Source organism: Mastigoproctus giganteus, chromosome 9 (genome assembly GCF_048544385.1).
Source record: "Mastigoproctus giganteus isolate SK-2022 chromosome 9, ASM4854438v1, whole genome shotgun sequence".
NCBI lineage: Eukaryota > Metazoa > Arthropoda > Arachnida > Uropygi > Thelyphonidae > Mastigoproctus > Mastigoproctus giganteus.
In genome coordinates, this window is record NC_143583.1 from 124904032 (window position 1) to 124930380 (window position 26349).

General features: G+C 38.9%; 1 protein-coding gene across 2 annotated transcripts in view; it reads right to left on the bottom strand.

Moving 5' to 3' along the window:
* The window catches only part of LOC150080704 (circadian locomoter output cycles protein kaput-like), a 320717-nt gene extending 294967 nt beyond the window's left edge, over positions 1-25750 (bottom strand). For both annotated transcript variants that reach the window (XM_090381907.1, XM_090381906.1), the window contains exon 1: positions 25663-25750. The gene's annotated coding sequence lies outside the window, so the exon portion shown is untranslated. The remainder of the gene's footprint in view (positions 1-25662) is intronic.
* Between the last annotated feature and the right edge of the window lie 599 nt (positions 25751-26349).

The following is a 26349-nucleotide window of genomic DNA, read 5'->3' on the forward strand; positions in this document are numbered from 1 at the left end:
CTTACCTCTGTGTTATGCTCTGTGAGATTAATTAACTGTGCTCTGATTTCTTTCAGAATAGGATGAGAGTTCAGAGATTTATGTTGTAAAGAAGTTACTGCACTCAAGGAATCGGTATAGAATATTATTTCTTCATTAGACCTGCTGTTGACGTGTTCGATAGCCATTTTTATTGCATGGAGTTCAGCGGTGTAACTACTGCAACTTGGGAAAAGATTTCAGAGATTGCACAAGTGGGAAGAACTACTGCAGCACCTACATCTGTATCAGATTTGGATCCATCAGTATATATTTGCAGACAGTGTGTGTTTGCTGATGCATGAGTTGAATGTAGCTGTTGTATATTTTGATTGTCCAATGCCTGTTTTCCCCACTTTTGAAAAAATTCATCAGATAAAGGTTTGAAGGTGGACCATGGAGGCTCAATTTCTCCCGTGTCTGGGTGGATATTGTCTAGTGGGACACTCCAATTCTGAGCAACATTCTTCAATCTGATTCCAGAAGGTTTATTTTCATTTGGTTTTATTTCTTTAAAAATTTTGGAAAGACAAAGTAAACGTGTAAGGCCAGATGGAATGTGAGGACATACTCAGAAGTTTGGCTGCATATGTAAGCGACAGCATCTGACTCCGAAACGATAATGGAGGTTCATGTGCATCAATAAAAAGACTCTGGACTGGCGACATTCGGAAGGCACTTAGAGCTATTCTAAGTGCATTGTGTTGGATGGTATTTAGGGACTGTAATGCTGATTTTTTAGCTGAGTCTTATACAGGTGCACCATAGTCTAGTCTGGATCGGATTATAGTTTTATACAGGGGAAGAAGGGAGTGTCGGTCAGCTCCCCATGACATCACAGAAAGCACTCTAAGGATATTAATTTTCTTCAAACAAATAGTTTGTACATGCTGTATGTGTTTCAGGAAGTTTAATTTCTTATCCAATATTGTCTTTGTCTGGAATAGCATGATTTCCCTTTATTTGTCGCTATACACTTGCAGAAGTGTATAGTAACAGTTTTCTGTGGTGACAGTCTGTAACCATTTTGTAACATCCATGTTTGTATTTTATTTATTGATAATTGGAGTTTCCTTTCAATAGAGTACATATTTAGTGAGTGACTGGATACAGTGAGGCCATCGGCATAAAGATAAGTTTCTAATGAATTCGGGATGGTTGTTATTAGAGTGTGTATTCTAACTGCGAAGAGTGTGGCACTGAGGACTGACTCTTGTGGGACTCCTTCCTCCTGTATGGAAATTTTGGAAAGTGTACCTCGATAACAGATCTGGAAAGTTCGATATTCGAGAAAGCTCTGAATTAATGCTGGTAAATGTTTTTTTAGTCCTAGGGTATGTAGGTCACAAAGGATGCCATGAAGCCACGTGGTTTCAAATTCTTTCTCTATATCTAAGCTAACCATAACCAAATGTTCATTTTTTATCAATGTATTCAGCACATTTGACTCAGCCTTTATCATAAAATCTAAGGTAGATCTGTTTTTAAGAAATCCAAACTGATCGCTGTTCACAGTAATTCGAGTTTCCAGATACCAAGTCAGATGACTGTGTACCATTTTTTCCAGAATCTTCCCCAGACAGCTAGTAAGTGAGACTGGTCTATAATTATGCGGGTCTGATTGGTCTTTTTCTGGTTTTGGAATGGATAGAACTACAAAATGTCGCCAGGATAGGGGAAAGTAATTTGCGACACATATTCTGTTGAAAAGTTTTAGAAGAGATTGTAACGAGTTCTCTCGTTTAGATTCTTTAACATTAGGTAGTATATGCCGTCTGGACCAGGTGCACTATTGGCTGATTTTTTTAAAGATTCTTCTAATTCATACATGGTAAGTGGTTCATCATAAGAGAGGGCTGACTTCATTCTGAAATTTATTTTATATTTTTCAGCTATCGATTTGGCTTTTAGGAAAGTTGGATCATATGCGGTTGATGCAGAATGCTGAGCAAAAGATTCTGTGAGGATGTTTGCAATATTCTCAGGAAAGGTTACCTCCTGTCCTTTATAGACGATGATTGAGGAAGGAATTGATAGAGACTTTCCAGTAAGGCATCTTATTTTCCGCCAGATCAGTCCTGCACTTCTGTCTTTAGTGATAGATAAAGCAAAATGAATCCAAGATTCTTTTTAGCTTTTCGCCGGATGGATGTAACGGGCCTGGGCTTCACATTTCTTGTAGATAATCAGATTGTCAGTGGCTGGATTTTTTTGGAACTGATTCCATGCCTTGTTCTTTTTTCCCTTAGCAGTTTACATGCCGAATTCCATTGGTAATTTTTGCTTGGATCCTTTAATTGAAGTTTCAGGAATGGTAGTAGCAGCTGCCGCCAACATCTGTTCTGTGATGTGTTCAATGGCGTCATCTATGGAGTGATGCTGGATAATATCATCAGCTAGTGTAATGCTAGATGTATATTTATTCCATGCACAAGAAGAAACGTACCATTTGGTACGTTTCTTCTTGTGCATAGCTTACAGATTATAGGAAAATGGTCACTATTTAATGGGTTGTCTGAAACTCTCCAATCAAAGTCTGAAAATAATGTAGGGGAGCAGAATGACAGATCTATAGCAGAGATTGAGCCTATTAGAAAATGGACATAGGTGTTGGAGCCTGTGTTAGCATTGTGAGCTTATTCTTTACAAGAAAAGCCTCTATCGTGTATTCCCGGTTGTCCATCTGTCTGTAAAGATCCCCATAACTGGTGATGTGCATTAAAATCAGCCAATATGCAGAAAGGAGAGGGTAGTTGTAGGATAAAATCATCTAGTTCAGTTATCGAGCAGTATGCCTTGTGTTGTGCCAAGAGCAAGGCATACTGTAACTACTTCTAAAGTGGTTTGTGCAGGAATGTCTGGATGGGATTTTACTGTCAATCAATATAGCTAGTTTGTTATTATTTGTTTGTTATTTGATTTTTAGGAGCATTAGCAACTAAGGCCATATTGCTCCGGGATATGCGGTGGTCATTCCCTGACCTTTCCGCATCCTCCATATTTGGTGGTGACGGGCTCGAACCCCGGTCTAATCAAGAAGCGTGTGCTACGCACTGCTGCTCCTTCCCACCTGGCTACGGAGGCGCCTCAATATAGCTAGACCACCATGTGACCCACGAGTAGCGATCCTGTCTTGCCTGAACAAGGTATAGTTTTTAACTGAAAGTGTCACTTGTGGAGAGAGAGATTCGTTTCTTGTAGACAGATACCTATTGGACGATGCTGATTTCTCAAATTGTGAATATCGGCTATTTTGCTATGGAGGCCTGGTGATTCCTTTTTGGATCCTTCTATTCTTTGTCTCTTAGGATGGCAAGTATTAAAGTCAGTTTGGTCTGCCCTTGAACAGGTTGAGGCATGAGGCTCAACAGATGGATAATGGTCTTTGTGATCCATGTTGATTCAATTCCATTGAATCAACTGATCCATTATTTAGCTTTTGAAGTAGAAAGTATTTAGAGCTAATTTGCTTATGGCATTCCAATTTTATTTTATCTTTTCTCAGGAAAGTGGGTCATGCAGCATCCATGTCTTCCTCAGCATGTATTTCTAAGATGGTTTCATCATTGTTAGTGGTGTCATTGGTTTCCATATCTGCGGTTAGAGTCTTTTGCAGTTTAAGATTTCTCAGACTCTTGAGTATCTGAACGTGATGGAGTAATAGTTGGTGGTACGGTGATTGGGGTATTATTTTCTTGGTCTTTTACTTGTTCTTTAGGGGACTCCTGCAGACTCGCTAGAACAGCCCGAGCCCAGTCGGCAATGGATGTAGCTGGTGATGTGGACACTTCAGTTTGAGTTCCTTCCGATTTGTATTTTTGTGTTGCAGCTGCGTATGTGAGTTTCTGTACAGTAAGCAAAACTTGTTTCCTTGCTTCTTGATAGGCCACTTTGTGTTCTATTTTGTATTTCTGTATCTTCTTTCCTGTTTTCCAGGTTTCACAGACTTTTGAGTAAGCTGGATGGTTACCCTTACAGTTTGGACATGCTGGTGTTTGTGCTAGACAGTCTGTCTGTGTGTGTTCCTTGGATCCACAGTTGAGGCACACTGAAACCCCCTCTACACACTGTTTGAGCATGGCCAAATTTTTGGCACTTGAAACACCTGAGGGGATTGGGGATATAAGATCGGATATGGCAGTTCAGATATCCAGCCTTAACTGTAGCTGGAAGGATTCATTTTGAAAAGGTCAGTATAACACTGCGTGTCGGAACCTGTTCACCATCTTTTCTGATTTTGATTCGCTTTGCCTGTATGACTTTTTGGTCTTGTAGCACTTGGACTAATTCCTCTTCAGTAACATTTATTAAGTCCCACTCAGACAGCACTCTTTTGGATGAATTTAGGGTGGCATGTGCAGTTACTATGACAGAATATTTGCAAATTTTGATTCTCAGTAGGGCTTCATAGTGCCTACTATTCATAGTCTCTATAAGTAGATCTCTGGAGCAGTCTTTTCACCATTTTAGGTGGTCCAGCAGCATTCTCGAGACATTTCTGGATAAGAAAAGGAGAAAGTGCATCTATCGGTTGACTTGTTCAGTAATGTATTATAAGAAACAATGGTGATTCCTTTTTGGATCCTTCTGTTCTTTGTCTCTTAGGATGGGAAGTGCTAAAGTCAGTTTGGTCTGTCCTTGAACAGGTTGAGGCATGAGGCTCAACAGATGGATAATGGTGTGATCCATGTTAGCTCCTTTTAGCCCTTGGCAGAGAACCTTTTCTGCCAAGGTTACGGGACCTGCCACAGGGAGGCAGGAGCAGTGCTGCTAGAGTGACCAAGCAGTGTTAGTTTGTTAGATTTAAGGAAAACAAAAAAGAAAGGTGATTTTCCTTTCTGTAACTTACTTACAATTCGTAAGAGTAAATTAACAATTAATTACTTTAAACGTAAGAAAAACTTTCCAAATTAACAAGGCAGTGAGAAAACTCTCTATAAATATCTCAAAGAATCACTGAATCCCAATAACATTTGGCACCCAGGGCCACGGACTTAAGCGAGTTTGACAAAGGCCAAATTGTAGTCTGTTCCACCAACCGACTACCCGCTGGCTAAAGGCAAATTTCCGCAGATCTATCCTACATCTGTCTCTCCTCAATCTGAATTTATGCCCTCTCAGGTGATTATTCTGAGGAAGAGGAAGAATCCCATCAGCATTGGGCATGCTCAAAACATTAAAGGCTTTATACACTTCAATCAGATCAGCTCGCAGGTGCCTAGTCTCCAGACACCGTAATTTGCAAAACTTAAGCCTTTCTTTGTAAGAGTAACCCTTGGTTCCATTCACTAATCTTGTTGCCCTTCTCTGTACTCGTTCTAACAGCTCTACATCCTTCTTAAAATGAGGCCTCCAGACCTGTATACAGTACTCAAGGTGTGGCCTGACCACTGCCTTATACAAGGGGATATTCACCAGCTTATCCTTGTTAGAAAAATTCCTGTATATCATTGACAAGACACTATGAGCTACTCTTGCAGACCATCTGCACTGCTCAGAAAACTTCATATCTGCTTGCACAATTACCCCCAGGTCCTTTTCGTTCTCTACCACTGTCAGTGTAGTACCACAAAGTTGATATGTTACTCTGGGGTTACTGCTTCCCATATGTAGTACTTTACATTTGTCAATGTTAAACTTCATTTGCCACCTCGAAGCCCATCTGCTCAACTTTTCTAGATCCTGTTGCAGCAGGGTACTGTCATTAGTGTTCTTAACAACTCTGTCAACCTGCGTATCGTCTGAAAACTTGGACATTAAGCTTGATATACCATCATCAATATTATTTATAAATACAGAAAACAACAATGGACCCAACACTGAACACTGAGGGACTCCACTAATAACATTAGTCCATGATGAGCAGTTTCCACTGATTACCACTCTGTCTTCTCCCACTCAACCATCCTTTTATCCATAGCAGTATTTTGCCTCCAATGCCACACTGCTCCAATTTGTTCAGCAGTCTTCCATGTGCAACAGTATCAAAAGCCTTTCTAAGATCCGAATATATACGATATCAAAGTTATTCCTTGCATCCAATTCCTTTGTGACCACATCATTGTATCCAATCAAATTGGTCGGGCAAGGCTTTCCCTTAACAAAACCATGCTGTGTCTGAGCTATGTTGTTGTTGTTGTTGTTATTTGGCTTAACGACACAAGAGTTAAGTGGATTGGATTACTGTTGATTAGTGCTTTTAAATATTTGATTTATTTAGATATTGTTGGATTATTTTGTTTAGGTTTTCCTGTAACAGTTTGATTTTAATAATATTATAGATATAATTTTCTAAAGTTAATTTTCATTGATATTTAGCTAATTTTATAATGGTAGTTACGAGATCTGCCTTAAACACGTCACAGGGTGTCGTGACTCACACTGAAATAGCCGATGGCGATTTATGGGCGAGTCACAATTTAATCCGTTGCGGAACCTGTGGAATGTTTTCCAAGGTCGACCTGGGGACTAATCATAGCTCACCTGGGGATTCTTTTCTTTGTGATCGATGTAAGGATCGATCCTTACATCGATCACTTAAATTACAATTTGGTGCACTCATGGAACAATTTGATTCCCTGAAAAAGCAGGTGCTTGCCCTCGAGAATAATGAATCTGGGAGCTCGTCAGGGACTGAAGACTCCAGCAATCTGCCACGTGATGCACACCTGATTCGGGCTTCAAAACAGAAAAATCAAGTGCAAACTACTCTGGTTAAAAACAACACAGTCAGGGAAACAAGGAAACGGGGTTAAAAAGGACATTCTCAGGGAAACGGGGAATATTTTTTGTAAAAAGGATAGTTGGAGTAGAACCAGAGTATGTCTGCCGGGAGCAACTATTAATGAGGTCACCAACAGATTGTCAGATTTTAAGGGGGGTAAAAAGAATATTATTATTCATGTGGGGACTAATGACATTAAACGTACACGAGCTGACGATTTGTTGGAAAAAAAACAGGACCATGCTGAGGAAATGCCGTGAGCTAGGCCACAATGTCTATGTGTATGCAATTCTGCCCAGACATTATAGGAGGGATTATAGGTTAAAAGCCTTGTGGATTAACTCAAGACTTGAAGGACTCTGCAAGGCTTTAGGGTGGAAATTTCTATCAGCATGGTCCACACTTGTAGGTAGAAGGAATTTGTTTTGTAGAGAAGGGATACACTTAAACAAAGGTGGTGCAATGGTGCCCGTGTTACTGAGGATACCTTAAAGGTTCAGGGAAACTGCTAGTTAGGGAGTGGGATGTGGGTAATACTGACACGAGTTTATCTGATAATATTGGTCAAAGTAACTCTTGCACATATCTCAAGAGTTCTTATCTGTTACCCCAACTGGACACATTATCTAGATGTTCTGGGGGCAGAAACATTTCAAGTGAGCGGGTAGCTAACGCCAGGGAAGAGAGCCTAAAAAACTTCAAGGGTTGTGTTAGGGTTGTTAAATATACACGATAAGTAAGTCTTAATTGTTTATATAGTAATGTTAGAAGTGTCATCAATAAAATGAGCGAATTCGAACTGCTGGTTAAAACAAGTAATGCGGACATAATAGGGCTTACGGAGACATGGTGCCACCCGGAAATTGGGGATGATGAGTTTCAGTATGGCCTGTATAATGTATTTAGGAAGAATAGGGTAGATAGAAGGGGTAGTGGGGTAATGCTTCTTATCAGAAGCAGCCGGAGTGCGACGATAGCTTTCCCAGATCCAGACGTTTCGCATGCTAGTATAGAATCTGTATGGTGTGAGATAACTGCAAACAAAGGTATAATGCAAGTAGGAGTAATCTACAGACCAGATGATTGTGAAGATTATGACGAAAGCCTCTACATGCAAATGGAATGGGCAAGTAAGCGTCAATGTCTTATTATGGGTGATTTCAATTTGCCTCTAATTGATTGGAGTAAATGGGAAGGAAACTTCACATGGGGAACAAAATTTTTAAATAAACTAAATGACTGTTATTTGTATTAACATGTCAGGAAAAGTACAAGAGAAAAGAATATTCTCGACCTCATCATCACCCATGAATCAGATAACATAACAGGGCTGACAATACAGGAACCAGTAGCAGGGAGTGATCACGGAGTTTTACGGTGGATGATGATGAGAGGTAGCAGTAGTAAAAGGCAAAGGAATGAGTTTTAATTTCAGAAAAAGGAAATTACGATGCCTTAAGGTACTACATGGCCTCTATTAACTGGATAGATATTGCACAGAGAATGAATACATTTGAACTGTGGTACGCTTTTAAAACATTAATCGCAGATGCCTTGAATGCATATTTACCATTAAAAAAAAAAAATACTTCACGAGGAGGGTGGGTTCCAAGTTGGATGAATAGTGAAGTTGCCACATTACTTGAGCAGAAAATGGTGGCATGGAAAGGTTATACTGAAGCTTATAACAGCTACAAGATGATCTGTAATAGAGCCACAGAAAAGGTTCGACAGGCAAAGGCAGTTTATGAGAAATAACTAGCAAACAGAGCAAAGAGGGGGGATAAGGAATTCTTAACATATATAAATGCCAAGAAGAGCAGGACAAACCAGATCGGACCTTTACGTAAGGGAAAGGGGATATTATTAAATACACCAGCTGCCGTTGCAGATGAACTCAACAGTTATTTTGCATTGATATTCACAAATGAAAAACCTTTTGGCAATGGGAAATTGTGGGAGCGAAGTTGAAAAATATGTAATTAATAATATTGAAATTTCACAAGATTATTTAATGAAAAAACTTTCAAGCCTACAGGCCAGTAAGGCTCCTGGAATTGATGGAATATACCCTATGATCTTAAGGGAGGTGGCAAGTGAGTGCATTGAACCATTGAGGCTAGTGATGCGAGCATCACTAGCCTCTGGGGAGATTCCCTTTGATTGGAAAAGTGCCAATGTATCTCCCATACATAAGGGTGGCTCTAAGAGCGAAGTGGGAAATTATCGACCTGTCAGTCTGACTTCAGTGGTAGGGAAAATCATGGAGGCAATGATCAAGGGTGGAATTCAGGATCATTTGGATCGAATTGAAATTCTCAAGGATACTCAGCATGGTTTTGTAAAGGGAAAATCATGTTTAACAAATCTGGTTCGCTATTTAGAAAGGGTCACTCACAAGCTGGATTTAGGGGATAATTTCGACATTGTTTATTTAGATTTCAGCAAAGCTTTTGACTCAGTCCCACATGAGGGTTTGCTTTATAAGCTGGAACAGGTTGGAATCACTGGGAAAATCCCTAGATGGATAGCAGGATGGCTTCAGGGCAGGAGGCAGAGGGTTGTGATAAATGGCTATTCCTCTGATTGGGTCGATGTAAGAAGTGGGATTCCCCAAGGATCAGTACTAGGACCACTGTTGTTTTTAATTTTCATAAATGACAGCGATGAAGGGATAGAGGGCATGATGTATAAATTTGCAGATGATGTTAAAATTGGTAGAGTAGTTAATGATCACTGTCAAGCTGAGCTTCTTCAGAGAGACCTAGATAGACTTCAGGAATGGTCAGAAAAATGGCAGCTATGCTTTAATCCAACAAAGTTTAAAGTATTACACCTGGGAAACAATAATCCCAAAAAAACTTATTCACTTGGTGGAGTTCAACTAAAGCCAGTACTAGAGGAAAGGGACTTGGGTGTTACGATACAGTCAGATGTGAAATTCTCTGAGCATTGTAAAAGGTTGCAAGGAAGGCCCATGGTGTCCTATTGATGATCTATCAAACTTTTGCAAGTAGAGATAGGGACGTGATAATCCCATTATATAAGGCTTTTGTTAGACCACCCTTGGAATACTGTGTCCAAGTATGGAGACCGCACCTAAAGAAAGACATCAAGCTTTTTTAAAGGGTGCAAATGCAGGTAATGCACCTGGTGAGATTGGCAAAAGGGCGTCCTTATGAAGAAAGACTTCGAATATGTGGGTTGCAGAGTTTGAAAACTAGAAACCTTACAGGAGATTTGATTGAGGTGATTAAGGCTCTGAGAGGCATCAGTAAAATGAATGAAAACGAAATTTTCAAGATTATAAATGATACTAGAACTAGGGGACATAAATTCAAGTTATGGGGGGAGATGTTTAGATTGGCCTGCAGGAAGTTTTATTTTAGCCAGCGAGTTATAAATTACTGGAATAAGTTGCCTACATGGGTGGTAGAGGCTCACAGTTTGGGGAAATTCAAAGGTCATCTGGATAGTACCTTCGGGTCAGGGAAGCGCATAGGACGATAGGTTTAATTTCCTTTTATTTTATTAATTATTATTATTATTTTTTTTTAATCATTGTTTTTTTTTTTTTGGCTGGTGCAGCATAAGCCATAGGCTTTCTTGCACCATGTGGCCATTACTAATACTAATAGCTACTTAATCCAAATTGCATCTGCTCATAGTTTATTTAGTCTAAATATACCACTGTAGATGTTAAATTAAATATTCCTGTATAGGCTAACACATTTTATAGATTACAAGTTCTATGTTTGCTTCATTTCCCACGATATGAGTTAAATCATGTGAGAGGTTCAATCTAGAGACCAACTGAAAAGTGTTTGACTGTATGGTTCAATATAAGGGACAATCAAAGTAAATTTCAATATAAGGGACAAAAAAAAAAAAAACTAAATGCCTAACAGTAAGTTGACTGTCACAGGATGAACACTGGGGTGGATCTTCTCCCAGTAGCAGGAACAGATAGGTAAGATGAGTGTGTCCAATTCTGAGTCTTGCCAGTACCACTTCCTCTCATCTATTTTGTTGAAAGCCTGAGAGCCACAGCTTTGGTTCTTGCTTTATCTGGTAAAAAGTTTATTGTTGGTGTTACTTTTCCAGATCTGTGACCAGTTGCCATAACTTGTTTTGTGAATAATAGACTTATAATCAGTGTAAGGATCCTGAGGATGTTTAGCTGCGAGGTCCGCACTTTCATTTCTCGGAATACTAGAATGGCCAGGGATCCAGCAAAAACTGATTGACTGATTGGACACACTGCAGGAAAATAGCTGAGAATGAATGTGTTTCAAGGTAGGAGGAGAAGATGAGAAATTCTTCCTTATGGCAGAAACAGCACTGAGGGAGTCAATGTAAATTATAGCAGGTGAGATGGAAAGTTCAATAATTTTATTAAGTGCTAATTTGATGGCATATAATTCGGCTGTGAAGACGCCGCAGACTAATGGTAGTGAGGCAGTAACCATTAGAGAAGGAAAAACTGCAGCAGCACCAACCGTACTGGATGTTTTGGATCTGTCAGTATAGACTTTACAGGCTTACAGGCATGGGAGTTCAGAGTAGTGTGAGCTAAGTGCAACTGCCTGATATTAAAGGAAGGTACAGTATTCATTTCCCACTGCAGAAAATGTGTATCATGGGAGGAAGAAATGTATGTAAAATGGAACAGGTGCAGTTGTGTCCTGAAAAATATTGCTTAAATTGACATTCAACTCTGAGAAAGCTCTTTAATCCAGAGTGAAGCAGGTCTGTTTTCATTTGGCTTGCTGTCATACAACAAATCCCACCAAGTATTATAAAGATACTCCCAACTGGGGCGAGATGGAAGACTCTGGGCGTTAGCAGCGTAGTGGAGCAGTAATGATTTCCTACGAAGATATAATGGAGGATCATGTGCTTTGATTTAAAGACTCTGGATAGGAGAATTCCTAAAAGCACCCAACGCAGTCCTGAGATTACTGTGCTGGACAATATTTAGACATTGTGTAGTGCTGCTGGCAGAGTCATAGATCGGACAACAATAATCTAGTCATGAACGGATTAAAGTTCTATAAAGATACAGTAGAGTATACCGATCAGTGCCCCCATAACAGAGCCGAGACTGATCGCAGTATATTAAGATGGTTTAGACATGTATTTCTTAAATGAGAGATGTGAGCTTGGAAGTTCAGCTTGCTATCTAATATCACTACAAGAAATTAATAAAATTAAATTTCTTAGATAAAATTAAATTTCAAAAATAAAATTGTTTATTTGTAGTTCCGGATCGGGATTTAGAGCTCGTTTCTTGCATAAGTGAGTGAAAGTTCATTTCTTTTCTGATAGTCTGTAGCCATTCTGTGAAGTCCACAATTGTATTTTGGTAATGGCAAGTTGGAGTTGCCATTTGGTGGTGTTCATACTTTGAGACTGACAAGAAATTGTAAGGTCGTCTACATACATGTAAGTTTCAATGGTTTTTGGGATCTCGTGTTATGCTGCTAACTCGGATTGAAAATAGTGTTGGACTAAGTGTGGTTGGTTTGGTTTAAATGGAAGTTTATTGGCAGAAGGGCAACTAAGGCCAAATTGTGCCTGTCACAGTAATTGTGCAAATGATTTTTTTTTTTTTTTTTTCCAGTCATATGTCACATAAGTTCAAATAAATGAATTTGTTTTAAAAAACTAAATAAATCGGATACATTTGCGTCATCACTGAGAATATGGTTCATCTCTAATGAATTGTTTTGGTTTAAAATTTGTTAATCGGGCAGCATGATTGTAAGGACAGTCGAGGAGAATGTGTTTTACTGTAAGTAGGGCGGAACAATGGCAACAGTCAGGAGGTTTATCCCCTGTCAACAAATGGAGGTGGGTGAGATAGGTATGCCCAATGCATGTCCTTGCAAGGACAACCTCTTCTCGTCTGTTTAATCGCGAACTAGATTTCCAGTATTGTGGCTTTTTCTTTATTTCGAAAAGTTTATTATGGGTCTGTTGCTGCCATACTGATATCCATTGGTCAATATATAACTGTTTTATGATAAGTTTACAGTCCATATAAGGAATCGAGGCAAGTGAACATACGGGGTTGACTGGATTTTTTGCTGCTTGATCTGCTTTCTCATTTCCCTGGATTCCAGCATGCCTAGGAAACCAGCAGAACCTTACCTCTGTGTTATGTTTTGCAAGATTAATTAGCTGAGCTCTGATTTCTTTCAGAATAGGATGAGAGTTCGGACATTTATGTTGTAAAGACGTTACTGCACTCAATGAATCAGTATAGATTATAATTTCTTCATTAGACCTGTTGTTGACGTGTTTGATAGCCATTTTTATTGCATGGAGTTCAGCGGTGTAAATACTGCAACTTGGGAAAAGTTTTTCGGAGATTGCACAAGTTGGAAGAACTACTGCAGCACCTACATCTGTATCAGATTTTGATCCATCAGTATATATTTGAAGACAGTGAGTGTTTGCTGATGCATGAGTTGAATGTAGCTGCTGTATATTTTGATTGTCCAATGCCTGTTTTCCCCACTTTTGAAAGTATTCATCGATTAAAGGTGTGAAATTGGACCATGGAGGCTCAATTTCTCCCGTGTCTGGGTGGGTATTGTCTAGTGGGACACTCGAATTCTGTACAACATCTTTCAGTCCGATTACAGCAGGTTTATTTTCATTTGGTTTATTTCTGTATAAATTTTGGAAAGACGGAGTAAACATGTAAGGTCAGATGGGATGTGAGGGTATACTCCGAACTTTGGCAGCGTACGTAAGTAGCAGCATCTGTTTCCAACACGATAATGGAGGTTCATGTGCATCAATATAAAGACTCTGGACTGGCGACGTTCGGAAGGCACCTAGAGCTATTCTAAGTGCATTATGATGAATGGTATTTAGGGACTGTAATGCTGATTTTCTAGCTGAGTCATATATGGGTGCACCATAGTCTAGTCTGGATCGATTATAGTTTTATACAGATGAAGAAGGGAGAGTCGGTCAGCTCCCCATGACATCGCAGAAAGCACTCTAAGAATATTCATTTTCTTCAAACAAATAGTTCGTACATGCTGTATGTGTTTCAGGAAGTTTAATTTCTTATCTAATATTAAACCTAAAAATCTAATATTGTCTTTAACTGGAATAGCATGATTTCCCAGGCGCAATTCAGGATCAGGGTGCAGTTTTCGCTTCTTGCAGAAGTGTATAGCGACAGTTTTCTCTGGTGACAGTCTGTAACCATTTTGTGACATCCACGTTTGTATTTTATTTATTGATAGTTGGAGTTTCCTTTCAATAGAGTACATATTTTGTGAGTGACTGGATATAGTGAGGTCATTGGCATAAAGATGTTCCTACTGAATTCGGAATGGTTGTTGTGAGAGTGTGTATTCTAACTGCGAAGAGTGTGGCACTAAGGACTGACCCTTGTGGGACTCCTTTTTCCTGTATGTAGATTTTGGAGAGTGTACCTCTATAACAGAACTGGAGAGTTCGATATTCAAGAAAGCTCTGAATTAATGCTGGTAAATGTCCATTTAATCGTAGGGCATGCAGGTCACGAAGGATGCCATGACGCCACGTAGTTTTAAAGGCTTTCTCTATATCTAAGCTCACCATAACCAAATGTTCGTTTTTTATGAATATATTTCGCACATTTGCCTCAGCCTTTATCATAAGGTCTAAGGTAGATCTGTTTTTACGAAATCCAAACTGATCGTTGTTCACAGTAGTTTGAGTTTCCAGATACCAGGTGAGGCGACGATGTACCATTTTTTCCAGAGTCTTACCTAAGCAGCTAGTAAGTGAGATTGGTCTATAATTATGTGGGTCTGATTGGTCTTTTCCTGGTTTTGGAATGGGTAGAACTACAGAATGGCGCCAGGATAGGGGAAAGTAATTTGCGACAAATATTCGGTTGAAAAGTTTTAGGAGAGAGTAACGAGTTTTCTCATTTAGATTTTTTAACATTAAGTAGTATATGCCGTCTGGACCAGGTGCACTATTGGCTGATTTCTTTTAAAGATTCTTCTAATTCATATATGGTAAGTGGTTCATTATAAGAGAGGGCTGACTTCGTTCTGAATTTTATTTTATATTTTTCAGCTACTGATTTGGCTTTTAGGAAAGTTAGATCATATGAGGTTGATGCAGAATGGTGAGCAAAAGATTCGGCGAGGATGTTTGCAATATTCTCGGGAAGGGTTACCTCTTGTCCTTTATAGACGATGATAGAGGAGGGAATTGATGGAGACTTTCCGGTAAGGCATCTTATTTTCCGCCAGATCAGTTCTGCACTTGAATCTTTAGTGACTGATGAAGCAAAACGATTGACTAAGTATCAATCCCTGTGGGACTCCTTTTTCCTGAGTGAGATACAGAGAGTACATTTTTATATCGGACCTGTAAAGAACGCAATTGCAGAAAATTTTGAATTATTTTCGGCAAATGTCCCCTAAGCCCCAAATGGTAAAGGTCCATAAGAATCCCATGACACCATGTAGTGTCAAATGCCTTTTCAAGATCTAGGTTCACCATGACTAGATGTTGTTTCATGACAAAGGCATAGCGGATATGAGATTCAGCTTTGATAAGCAGGTCCAGCGTTAATCTATTCTTCCAAAAGCCATACTGATGATCTGGAAGGAGATTCTGTGACTCCAGGATGTAAGTCAGCCTAGTGTGAACCATTCTTTCAAAAATTTTACCCAGGCAGCTCGTAAGAGATATTAGCCTATAATTTTCAACACAGGAATGATCTTTTCCTGGTTTTGGTAAGGCAATAATGAAAGAATGATGCCAGGACGAAGGATAGACATTTTCGGAGAATATCCAATTATTAGCATTAGTAGAGGCATATGATGCAAGAAAGCAAGCTTATGCAGCATCAGCCAAAAAAAAAAAAAAAAAACACTTCCACTTCACCCCTCCGTTTGTTCGAAATACCTATCCAGTTGAGCCTTAAATTTATTTAGGCTATCAACTTCAACAACAAGGGATGGAAGTCTGTTCCACCAACCGACTACCCACTGGCTAAAGGCAAATTTCCGCACATCTGTCTCTCCTCAATCTGAATTTATGCCCTCTCAGATGATTATTCTGAGCAAGAGGAAGAATCCCATCAGCATTGAGCATGCTCAAACCATTCAAGGCTTTATACACCTCAATCAGATCACCTCGCAGGTGCCTAGTCTCCAGACACCGTAATTTGCAAAACTTAAGCCTTTCTTTGTAAGAGTAACCCTTTGTTCCATTCACTAATCTTGTTACCAGCAGCTCTACATCCTTCTTGAAATGAGGCCCTCAGACCTGTATACAGTACTCAATGTGTGGCCTGACCATTGTTATATACCTATGAACCATGTTCATAGGTTCTATAACATATCCCCTTCCATTAACGTCAACACTACCCCAGAGGGTGGTATGTCCATTGAAATCACCCAGGAGTAAGACAGGAGTAAGCAGCTGTACAATGACATCATCAAGGTCTTTCTGGGGGATATCAGCCCGAGGTGGCAAATAAACCAAACAGGCTGTTAATAAAAACCCTACCGTAAGGCAAACCGCTACCACTTCTATGTTGGTGGAGAGCAGAATAGTTTTAAATGGGGTATGGTTGCCTAGAAGTATAGCAACACCTCCATGAGCAGGTCCATCCCTGGTTCTGTCCTTTCGGATGATAGTAGTGTTACAAAGGGAAGGGTTTTCATTTGCCTGCAGGTATGTCTCTTGTAAGCAAAAGCAAACTGGCTCGTGGTTTTGCAAGATGGCCTTGATGTCATTATTGTTTCACCGGAATTCACGACAGTTCCATTGTAGACATTTAACCATCATTTTGGCTTGGTGGGTCCATCAGGCAGTTTCCGAGGTGGTGAGGGCTTACTTTTGCAGTCTTGGCTTTATCTTTCCTGGGGAAGTACAGACGCTGTCCAGTGTAAATTTCCTCCTCAGCAAAAAGCTCCAAGACTGAATATTCTTGTACCTCCTTCTCCACGAAATCAATGTTTTCTTGGGTACTAGGGGATACTTCAACTTTCTTAGTCTTTTCTTTGGATGTTACTTATGGAGCATTAGGAGGTATCGATATAGGAGTGGCAGCTGATTGGTCTTTCTGTGCAAGTTTTTGGGGGCTTAAGAGGTAATGTGCGATGGGAATGAATGACTCTTTTGGAGTCATGGTCATGTCTGAGTTCCGATGGAACATCTCCCTGCTACCTTCTGGGCATAGGTGGGTTTGATGATATTTAGAGGTTTCACCACTTTCCTTGCGTCCTAGTATGATATGTTCAGCCGTTGGATTTCTTTTTCTTCTTTCCACCTCTGGCATGCTCATGAGTAGGCAGGATGTTCTCCCTCGCGAATTTAATCCAGGAGTCATGTTTTGCTGTCTTCCTAATTTGTCTTGCTTTGGCTCTGAGTTTTTTGTACATAATTAGGTTGGTGGTAGTTGGAAATTTGCAAAACTGGTTCCAGGCACAGTTTTTTTCTCGTTTCGCTTTGGAGCATTCTTCATTTCACCACTGATTTTGGTGTACCCGCTTGCTCTGGTTGGATTTTGGAATGGAAATTTCTGCTGCAGATAATATATGGCTTGTAATGTGATCAATTACGTCATAAATATGATTTTGTTGTTCATATAGTTTGTCAAGTAGAACACAAGTTGAATAGTTTTCCCCGTCTGCTTTATGAAAGTTCCAAGAAGTACGGCCTTTAGGGCATGACATCGTCTGTGTTTGAATTGAACTGATGACAGGAAAATGGTTACCGTGGAATGGATCATTTAGCACTAACCATTCCGTGCTTGGAAAAAGAGATGCTGAACATATTGATAAGTCTATGGCTGATGTAGTACCTGTAGGTAGTTGGATATTAGTTGGAGAGCCAGAATTTAACAGAGTCAGGTTATGGTTATCCAGGAATATTTCTATTAATTGGCCTCTCCTATCCATGATGGAAGATCCCCACAATGGATGGTGACCGTTGAAATCGCCAAGTAAACAGACTGGAAGTGGCAATTGTGTGATAAGATTGTCAAATTCAGTCTGGGAGCAAGGATAATTCGGTGGGATATAAATGGATGCAAGGGTTAACGATATTCCCATTGTTATCCGAACCGCTACAACTTCTAAAGAGGTTTGTAGTTGGAGATGTCTCGACGGTATGTTAGTTCTGATAAGAATAGCCACCCCACCATGAGCAGGAGTGTCAGAATCCCTGTCTTGCCTAAACATAGAATAATTTTTAATTTTCGGAGAAACTTGTGGTGATAAAAATGTTTCCTGTAAACATACACCTATTGCTTTAGTTTGTATGAGTAAATCATTCAGGTCATCTATATTACTGCATAATCCTCTACAGTTCCATTGAAGGGATTTATTTGTTTGTTGGATTTACTTGAAGAAGATTGATCTGACTGTTTTTTCTGGGAAGGTTTCTGTCTGCTTAGTTTTGATTTTTCATTTCTGGGAAAGGTTGGGCGTCCTGTATCCATGGTATCACTAGCATGTAACTCTAGTACTCTCTCTTCATCCTCTGACTGAACCTCCATTTCCATGTTACATTATCGTGGTTTCACTTTCTTCTGGTTTTTAATAGTAGCTGATTTCATTGTTTTGGGCAAGGTTGAGATATCATCAGTTGGGATGCTGATTGGGGTGTTGCTGTTCTCACTGACTGTAGTTTTCTTATTGTAAGTTAGAACAGTTTTGGCCCAGGTGGCAAAGGAAATATTCAGTTCAATAGAGACATCTGTTTGGGTTGCAGCTGAGCAGCTATTTTTGGTGACCGATGCATTATGATCGGCTAGGCATGGTTAGCATTATTTGCTTTCTTGCTTCAGGGTATGTGACTTTATGCTCCACTTTATACTTTTGGATTTTTTTTTCCTGTCTTCCAAAGGTCACACGCTTTAGAAAATGCAGGATGGCTTCCTTTACAGTTTGGGCAAGTGGGAGTGGAAGCTGTACAGTCTCCTTGGAGCTGCAAATAGGGCACAGAGCATCACCTCGGCATGCCGTCTGAGAATGGCCGTACTTCTGGCATTTAAAGCAGCGAATGAGGTCGAATCTTGCAATTTAAGTAACCTGCTTTTACAGAAGATGGGAGGTTCGGAGTACTGAATGTCAAAATAATGGACCTGGTTGGTAATAGTTTGCCATCTTTTTTTGTCATAATTCTCCGTGCATGAGTCACTTTTTGTTCGCTAAGCTCTTGAATGATTTCTTCCTCAGACACATTTAGTAAGTCCCATTCGCTGATAACTCCTTTAGAGGTGGTCAGAGTGTTAGGGGCTGTTACTGACACAGGAATATTGTTAAAAGTTGTTAATTTTAACAATTTTTCTGAGTGACTTGGCTTAGAAGCTTCAATTAGGTCTCCAGATTGGAGACATTTAACCATTTTGGGAGATCCAACAACCAATTCTAAACATTTCTGTAATAGGAAAGGCGATAGCTTGCCAACAGGTTGTGTGTATAGGGAATGCATTATGAGAAATGCTGGCATGTCTGTTGTTTGTTTTTCTGTCCGTAGTCTCTTCGGACGATTCAAGTCATGCTCTGAATCAGAGTTGACAGGTCTGGAGCCCGTGGGCTCTAGCGATGGATATGCATCGCAATCCATCGCTGCTCCTTTTAGCCCCGGAAGAGGGAATTCCTTCTCCCAGGTTACCGACCCCGCCACGTGGAGGCAGGAGCGGTGCCAACCAGTAACCAAGCAATCAGCAGAAGAGGAGCGCAGTACGTTGCTAGCGATAGCAGTAACGTTGTAAGCGGGGTTAACAGTAACATTGCTAGCGGTGAAGCAGTGACGTTGCTCAGGCCCATTTCTATTTCAATTGGACTGTGAACAGCCAAATAAAACCTTCAAAATTCTGGCAACAGAGCCACCCTTACAATACACAAAATCTCCCCCATACAAACACCAAAGGGCATGGGGGTTGTGTGGTTTCAGAGCTACTTTCGTTATCAGCTCTTTTTTTTTTTCTTTTTTTTTTTGTAGAAGAAAACCATCCTACTGAACCTGTTAGTGACTGCAAGGGTGGCCATATTTTGAAAATTGGTAAGCCGGACAACTTCAAGCAAAATGTGTAGTAAGTATAGCATTTTTTCCTTCAAAATGTAAAAGAAAAATATAAAATTACAATTAAAATATGTTTTTTTATCAATCATAGTATTTATTTGTTATATGATTGTTGTTAATATGTATTTGTCCCATATAACCTATAATATTATTTATAAGTTATTTTAAAAATAACGAGGAAGACTACTTTTATTTTATATATTTTTCTTTAGATTTCACAAGTTTTAAAATTTATTCTTCTTCCAAAGATTTTAAAAAGTTTTTAAACTGCATCTTTTTTTTTTTTTTTTTTTTAAATCAAGACATTTTTTCTTCATTACTCAGTGATGAAAAAAATGCCTTTGAACAGAAAATACTCATTTTTCTCTTGTTATTACAATTAATTTTTAACACCTCTGTTAGACTCCAATAAGAATTATTTAAAATAAGTAAAATCAATATATGAACGTTTATTTTCTCTCTTATTGGGAAGCAGGACTTGAAGTTCTAAATCAAGACAGTCCCAGCCATATTGGGAAGGTTGGCCACCCTGGTGACTGCTATCATCCCACAACTGCAACAGCAAGGATGCCGGGAAAATAACAGTTATTATCCAAGACAGAGTATCTCTACATCCTGAGAGATATGTAGAACTACAACAGCATTTATCGCAACTACAATAATCAGACATTCATTTTTTCCCACAGCATCACTACCTCAATTGCCCAAATTCATAACTTCTGACTCTGGGATGACTATAAGGATAATGTGTATCTTTGCAACACTACTGATCTAGCAGTCCTGAAGAACAGAAAATACCACCCACTGATATATTATGTTCTGCAGCTGACCAGCTACAGAACATAATATATGTCACCGACCGGGCTAGCCAGGTGAGTAAAGTGCCTACCTAGCAGCAACCCAAAGGTTGCGGGTTCGAATCCCGCCTCGGGCTTGGATCAAAGTACTGCAAAAACCTTGGGAGGTGCATTATGGCCACCGAAGCCGATGCGCCAACAACTACTACCAAAAAAAAATAATAATAAATGTCCTGCAGCTGAAGTGCATGAAGAGTTGTGCCACATATGATGCCATAATGCTGTTGCTAGAAACATCAAGCAATAAAATAACGTTACTGTACTGGTTGTAATATTATGTTCTTCATTTGCAGTGCACACAGATCAGGACACGTACAATACATAACACTTTTTCTAGCACTTACAATAGAACTGTACCTCTTCACAAGGATACCCTTGTGGGAAACCACCATTGGCACCTGACCCCAAACAATACTATTATTAGCCATATAGTGCAAGGAAACCTGAGGCTTATGCTGTGTGTGTGAGATGTTTGTTTGTTTGTTTGTTTGTTTGTTATTTGGTTTTTAGGAGCATTAGCAACTAAGGCCATATTGCTCCGGGATATGCGGTGGTCATTCTCTGACTTTTCTGCATCCTCCGTATTTGGTGGTGACGGGTTCGAACCCCGGTCTAATCAAGAAGCGTGTGCGACGCACTGCTGCTCCTTCCCACCTGGCTACGGAGGCACCTGTGTGTGTGAGAGAGAGAGAGAGAGAGAGATCATCAAAAAAGAGAAGAATGATTATATCCGGTGACTCCATACTCACCAGATGTAAGCCCCTGGGGTTTATGTAAGACAGTCAGAGACTTCTTTGGCCTACAGCTGTTGTTGTTACTTGGTTTTTAGGAGCATTAGCAACTAAGGCTATATTGCTCTGGGGATATGCGGTGGTCATTCCCTGACCTTTCCACATCCTCCGTATTTGGTGTTCACGGGCTCGAACTTGGCCTACAGTAATAATAATAGTAGTAACTAAACATGAGCAACCACCTCATGCTCCCGGTTACTTGTCACAGGGTAAAAAAAATCCCACAAGGAGAAAAAGCCATAATAATAGTAATAGAAGTATGTGATGCAAGAAAGCAAGAGTATGAACTTATGTAGCATCAGCCAAAAAAAAAAAAAAAATTCATACAACCATTCCCTCTAAAAGTTTTTCCAATTCCTCCTTGAATTTATTTAAGCTATCAACTTCCACAACGACAATTGGAAGTTTGTTCCAGCAATTAACTACCCGCTGGCTAATGGCAAATTTCCACACATCTATTGTACAGATGTCTTTCCTCAATTTGAATTTATGCCCCCTTAGGTTCGTAATCTGAGCAAGCGGAAGAATCCCATCAGAATTCCGAGTGCTCAACCCATTCAAGTGCTTATACACCTCAATCAGATCACGTTGCAGGTGCCTAGTCTCCAGCCACTGCAATTTGCAGAACTTAAGCCTCTCTTGATAAGAGGACCCCTTTGTCCCCCTCACCAATCTTGTTGCCCTTCTCTGTACATGCTCAAGTAAATCCACATCCTTCCTAAAATGAGGCTTCCAGTCCTGTATGTAGTACTCAAGGTGTAGCCTGACCATTGCCTTATACAAAGGGATAATTACTTCCTTTTCTCTGCTAGCAAAATTCCTGTATATCATTGACAAAACCCCATGACCTGCTCTGGAAGCCTGTCTGCATTGCTCAGAAAACTTCATATCTGATTGCTGTTTGTTGTTTGTTTGGTTGGTTTTTAGGAGCATTAGCAACTAAGGCCATATTGCTCCAGGATATGCGGTGGTCATTCCTTGACCTTTCTGCATCCTCTATATTTGGTGGTGACGGGCTCAAACCTAGGTCTAATCACGAAGCGTGTGCTGCGCACTGCTGCTCCTTCCCACCTGGCTACGGAGGCGCCAATATCTGATTGCACAATTACTCCCAGGTCTTTTTCATTTTCTACCACCCTAGTGTAGTACCACACAGTTAGTACGTACCTCTGGGGTTACTTCTACCCATATGCAGTACTTTGCATTTGTCAATGTCAAACTTCAGTTGCCACTTCTCAGCCCATCTACCCAAATTTTATAGATCCTGTTGCAGTAGAGCACTGCCATTAACAACCCAGCTAACTTTTGTATCATCTGCAAACTTCAATGCTAAGCCTGATATATCTTCATCAATATCATTGATAAATATACAAAACAACAGTGGGCCTAACACCGAACACTGTAGGACTCCATTAATAACATTATGTCCACGAAGACCAACATCCATTGATTACCACTCTCTGTCTTCTCCCACTCAACCACCCTTTTATCCATTGCAGCAACTTACCCTTAATACCATTCTGCTCCAATAATAATAATGAATGTTTTTATAATTTTTTTTTTTTCATATAATTTCCAAAGTGACTTATCCCTTGAACTGAAACAGAGATGCAATTTAAACACCTGCATTTCTGTCAGCTGTTCATTTTAGTTATTATTAAAGCTCTACAGCAAGATTAGGCAGCACTCGCTGGCATCTCGAAGATACCATATGAGTAGAGAACAATGGTGTAAGAAGGATAGATGTTTTTGCTTGTATTGCATCTGTTAAATGACAAACAAATTAATTCTTCACAATTCCCAGTATATTGAAATGAAAAAAAAAAAAAAAAAAACTGTACAATCATTTAGAGACCATTAGTGGGAAAAGTACACAAGAGGATTTGATTTGATTTGATTTCCAAATTTAAGTGTTAAAAGGTGTCTTCTGTCAGATGCCACAATAGCAGCAAAGTGTTAAAGGTCCTGATTGTGAAGGTCTTTAAGACCAAATTGTGAAGATCTTTAAGACCAAATAAGGGGAACATTACAGATTGTTTGGAATAATGTTAGTCAAGACACTATTATAAAATTAATCACCAGAATGCCACGTCTGTATAAGGCAGTGATAAAATCTTGTGGAGGATATAGTAATAGTATTCACCATACAGTGCAAGGAAGCCACAGGCTTTTGCTGCACTGGCAAAATACTTAAAGATCAACTATCCAGTTGACCTTTCAATCTGTTCAAACTGTCAGCCTCAACTACCTGCAAGGGCAACTTGTTCCAACAATCAATGACTCACTGGCTAAAAGGAAACTTCTTACAATCTAATCTAAACCTCAACTCCTGTAATTTGAATTTATGGTCCCTAGTTCTGGAATTCTTTATAACAGTGAAAATTCCACTTTCATTCATTTTACTAATCCTTCTTAGAGCATTATAAACCTTCATCAGGTCACCTCCGAGGTGCCTGGTTGCCAAACTCTGTAGCCCAAATAACCGAAGTCTTCCCTCATATGATCGTCCTTTTGCCAATCTCACCATTCAAGTTGCATGTATTTAGACCTTCAAAAAGCTCATTGTCTTTTTTCAGATGAGGTTTCCTCACTTGAACACAGTATTCAAAATGTCTTACCTGCATATCTCCACAGGACAATGTTTAATAATCATCAATAGGACACTATGGGCTTTCTTGGCTGCCTGTTTACAATGTTCAGAAAACTTCATCTGCCTGTATCATAACTCCCAGATCCCTTTCTTCCTCTACTGTTTTTAATTCAACTCCATCAAGTGTATAAATTATTTTGGAGTTGATATTCTCCAATTTTAAGACTTTGAACATAGCTGCCATTCTTCTGGCCATTTCTGAAGCCTGTTCAAGTAATACTGAAGGAGCACTGCTTGGCACTGGTCATTAAGGATTCTTCCAATCTTTATATCAAATACAAATTTTGACATCACGCCTTCCATCTCTTTGTTGATGTCATTTATGAAATTAAGAAACAACAGTGGTTCAAGAACCAATCCTTGAGGGACCCCACTCCTGATGTTACATCAACTGTAGAATATCCATTATCTTGATGAAAAATCAGTATAGTTATTAATATTAATCATTTCAAGATTTCTTTGGTTGTACATTTTTTAATGCTTAGTAAAAAATCTTAAAATATTTTGTAGCATGTTGTTGTTTTTTCATATTAAACCTTACACTGTTGTAGCTAATGTCAACAAAATTAACAAAAACTGTTGTCATACACTGATTCAAAACTTTTATGCAGAAGAGTATCTGCTTAGTCAACCTATTTTTAAACACACATTAATGGATTAACTTGAATATTTCTCTATGTTTGTTGTGAAATAAATATTTTATATTTTTATTGCTTTCAACATCTAGATTTAACAAATGTTATGCTAAAGAGAATATAATGAAGTGTTGTGTATACTGCCAGGACAATTTTTCAAAGTACTGTTTAAATAAACTTTTGCAAAACTGAATTTGACTCTTTCATGGGAATGATAAAATGATTAAGTACAGTAGTTGGCTATTTGAAATTTGTAAACAATGCTTGTGAAAGAGGTTGGCATCTTGGATTTTCTTTTTTTTCTTACTGTGGCCTAAGGTGTATATGTGACATATTATTTAACTAATAACTATGTTCAGAGTAATCTTCAGAAGGGTAAATTTTCTTTGGATGGTAAATGCTATGACAGTGTAAATATTTATAATCATGAATACACTTAATATTTTAGCTCTAAGTAATATCACAACTTTTGTGTTTACTCTGATGTAATTAATGCAAGCTGCAAACTAAACTAAGAAAACAAAATAAAAAGACTTGTTAATATATGAACAAGCTGGGTATGATATTCTGCAGGTATCTGCAGATATTCTGCAGTAATTGAAAAGCAGTCATTCTTACATTTCAATTAATATTATTTTAAATTAGCATTAGTCAGATTGCCTAAGACTTCAGCAGATGGACTGCTGAATAATGTTGCAGTCTTGGCATATTCCCACACAATACAAAATAAGATACAAATTCACCTTTTAACCATTTACTTGTGTGCAAACTATTCCAATGATGCAAAGGAAGAGGCATCTTGGCGGATGAAAATGCACTTCCTAATTTTATCACAATCATAACTCAGGGAAATAATATTTTCTCAATATCAAACTAACAAAATTACAAATACATTCATTCAGAAAGCCAAAAATATACTTACATGGGCCAAGCATATTTAAATTTTTCTCGAAAATAGGAAATTTAAGTTGATTTCAGACACATTTTTCTTCTTTTTTTGGAAGAGGATATCGGTAACGTTTCGACCGTTCATAAAATTTCAAAACATGTACACAACATTTAAGAAGAATGATTTTTTTCCCCAAATTACACACCTCTGAGAACTTAACATCAGGATTTCTTTCCGTTCTCCAACTGCAGATCTTTACCGGAGGAGATCGAACACTTGAAATGTAAACACATTTTACAAGTAGACGGAAAAAATATTACTGAATAAATTTTTCACTTGAAGCTTTCTACTACATTAGACTAAATTAAACGTAACTAGTAAAGCCATATTAATAAGATAACACAAGCTTCGATGATTCCATATGATTAACCATTTCTAAAATTCTCACCATACTCAAAAACGTATCACATCAAATTACAACCCAAGTCATGCGCTTTAAATCTCAACCTAGTTTTCCAACCGAGGTAAGCAATGTAACTGGAACAGTCCTGCCACCTAGGAAAAAAATACTCTTATATCACAAAATAAAAATAAAAAGTATTATTATTTTCAGGAATGAGATGGGAAATGTCTTCCTTGAGTTATACATTTTAAAATTTAATAATTTTACTCGTTAACCAACAACATGTTATACGATGAAAATTTTGTTGAAAAGAAATA